The sequence below is a fragment of the Myotis nattereri genome, assembly GCF_964212035.1.
Source record: "Myotis nattereri genome assembly, chromosome: 2".
Taxonomy (NCBI): Eukaryota; Metazoa; Chordata; class Mammalia; order Chiroptera; family Vespertilionidae; genus Myotis; species Myotis nattereri.
In genome coordinates, this window is record NC_138076.1 from 164,964,863 (window position 1) to 164,968,205 (window position 3,343).

The 3,343-nt window shown below is 41.1% G+C and overlaps 1 pseudogene across 1 annotated transcript; it reads right to left on the reverse strand.

Annotated features, from left to right (window-relative positions):
* Window positions 1–877: 877 nt before the first annotated feature.
* Window positions 878–1,307, reverse strand: LOC308513608 (peptidyl-prolyl cis-trans isomerase A-like; annotated as a pseudogene). Its single transcript has one exon. The product of its transcript is annotated as a peptidyl-prolyl cis-trans isomerase A-like (transcript).
* Window positions 1,308–3,343: the final 2,036 nt, after the last annotated feature.

Here is a 3,343-nt window from a genome sequence, read left to right on the forward strand (position 1 = left end):
GATTAAATCTCCACGGTATTGTGCTGAGTGAAAGAAGCCAATCTCAAAGAGTTACTGGTATATCCTGCAGTATAATTAATTCCATTTATACGACATTCTAGAAAAGACAAAACCACAGGAATGGAGAACTGATCAGGGGCTGCCAGGGATTAGGAGTTAAAAAGAATCTGACTACAAAGGGGCAGCAGTGGGGAGCTTTTCGAGGTGAAGGAACTGTTCTCTGTCCTGATTTTGGTGGTGATTACATGAATCTATACATGTGTTAAGATTCATGAACCTGTAAACCAAAATTTCTTCAACTGTACTATTTGTAAATTTTAAAAATAGTAATAATAAAAGAAAAAATAACTAAAGCTGTTAAAAATAAAAGGAAAAATACAGTCGCTATATATGAACTAGAACTTTAAAAGCTTTTCAAATATTAGTTCTATTGAACTTAGTCTTTGAAGGAGAGTATGCTATTTGATTATAGTTCCCTAACAGAAATATATTTCCAAATAGACAAAAAGAACACTGTTTGTCCCAGGGACACTGTGTATTGGCCTAAAGTCACAACTAGACTGCAGGGGTTCTGATACCTAAATGTTGGCCATAATAACGCTGATACTTGCTAAAAATGCAGACTAGCACCCATACTTTGAACTTTATACTGGATTTTTTTTTTTTGACAGACAACGGTTTAGTTTTTATTTCGTAATCATAAACTTAACTCTGCAATCCAGCTAGACTGGGAAGGGGTAGGGAAATTATGGAACCCAATAAACTGGCAAGAGCACAAAGATTATGGAACATTCCAAGCAAATCGGAGTGAATGGTTGCTCCCCTGAGCTACAGAAGGAATGGTCTGGTGGTTAAGATAAAACACAAGTCAAATTTATTAGAGTTGCCCACAGTCAGCAATGGTGAGCTTCTTGCTGGTCTTGCCATTCCTGGACCCAGAGCGCTCCATGGCTGCCACAATATCCGGTGAGAAACTGGGAGCCGTTTGTGTTCGATCCAGCATTTGCCATGGACAAGATGCCAGGACCTGAATGTTTCAGGACGAAGTTCTCATCCTCAAATTTCTCCCCATGGACGGACTTGCCGCCTGTGCCACTGTGGTGTGTGAAGTCACCACCCTGGCACATAAATCCCGGAATAATTCTGTGAAAGCAGGAACCTTTGTACCCAAATCCCTTCTCCCCAGTGCTCAGAGCACAGAAGTTTTCTGCCGTCTTTGAAACTTTGTCTGCAAACAGCTCGAAGGAGACGCGGCCCAGGGGCTCGCCGTCGGCGGCGATGTCCAAGTACACGGTGGGGTTCACCATGGCTGCTCACGGGCGGCTTCCAGGCGGTGTCTGCAAAACCTATACTGGATTTTTATAATACCCCCAAAGTCAGCATTCAGTTGCCACAAATAAGAGTTCTTACCAGGTTTTGTGATTAAACCATGGAAGAAAAAAAAAACAGCTAGAAAGACCTTGACAACTCAACATCTATAAACAGAATCAGTGCCTATAAGGAACTGATGTTTCTGGAATCCTGGCTAGAAAAGTGACACTTTTTTCTTGAAAATTTGCAACAGATTGCATTAATAAGTGCATTTCTCTTAAAACAAACAAACAAAAAACAGAACACCTTTCTCTGAGCACTCCCCTGGGCAAAAGCAGCGCTCCGGAACGGAGCCCAAGCAGGGTATGTAAGTCACAGTGCCCCATATGACTGCCATGCCTCATCCCTGGAAACCAGCAAGGTGGCCTGCTGAGGAGGGAAGCAGAAGATGTGGCAACTCCTACAACCTACTGGGGACAATATAAACCAAGGATTTACTAATGGTCAGGAAGAAGCATGTGGCTAGGAACAAAGCACATCAGCCCCCAAGGGTCAGGTTGGATATAATCTGATTAAAATTAAACATGGAGCTCTAGCTGGTTTGGCTCAGTAGATAGAGCGTTGGTCTGTGGACTGAAGGGTATGGGTTCGATTCCAGTCAACGGCATGTACCTTGGTTTCAGGGTCTACCCCTGGCCTGGTTGGGGTGCATGTGGGAGGCAACCAATCGATGTGTCTCTCTCACATCAGTGTTTCTCTCTCTGTGTCTCCCCCTCTCCCTTCCACTCTTTCTAAAAATCAATGGAAAATTTTTCCTCAGGTGAGGATTAACAAACAAAATGAAAAACACTCAAATCTAATAATGAGTCTCTGACAGCCACTCATCACATAGAATGGACTTATTTTCTTTGACCTAGAAAGCTTTTGAGCAATTTCTAATGCCAAGAGTCTACATTAAGATCCCAAAATAAAAGAAGTCTTACTCCTTTGGCACTTATGTCTGAAGTTTCCAGGATGAACCAGAAAAAGAAAAAGCCTTGTGCGGTAAGGGAAATACTCACATGATCATTCTACTTTGTTTCCCCTCCACAGTTAACCACTCAATCTGTGCCTTTCCTGAGTCTTATACTCACTGTCTCTTCTGGAGACAAGAAACAAGAAATACTATAAAAAGAAGGAAAGCAAAAAAAAATTTTTTGTTTAATCTATAAATAGTACTTGCACTAGACTATCTATATTAATAAAACAAATGGCCATCATTCAGTTAAGTGGTCTTCATGAACTTCCCTCATCCAAGGCTATCTGAAGAATGCCTTCCCAAGGGGCTGCTGTTTAACTGTTCTTAATCACTGTTACTGTGAGCACTCAAACTAGGAAGCAGGCACAAACTTACAATGTGATTGCACAGAGAGCCTCCTAATGGGATTACTGTAAGGACGCTTTGCATCCCTAAATAGACTGCTACATTTACTAACAGTTTGTACATGAACTCTGCCTGCTCTACTGGTTCCACACAAACCATGGGGACTTCTGCCAACTGTCTAAGCACAGACTGTGGCAAATGCTAATGGAATCCGCATGAACTCAGTAACTTTAGTGGTGAGAAGGAGAAAAATATTAACAAATTAAATGAAATGTTTTATTGCATTACATTACTTTTCTCATTCTGTGATTTTGTAGGTATATATTCTGATGTTCCAATCACCCTTTATTTTTTCTTATTCAATGATCTTTACTGACTACAAAAGGTTGGGTCAGACCCCAAGTTCCCTGAGCTCAGCCTTTGCTCTAAATCCCCACTACACTAGGTATACCGGTTAATAATGCAGATTTTGTAATCAAAGAAAACACGATCATTTCAAGAGAAACATCAAAAGTGCTTTATTCAAAGTAATGTCCATTGCTAGCTACACATTTCCCCATCTTTCAGGTAATTTGTGGATACCGTCCCAATAGAACTTTTATTGTTTTGAGGCAAACCATTCAGAGACCCAATCTTCCACTTCTTCGTACGTTTTGGAGTACTGCTCAG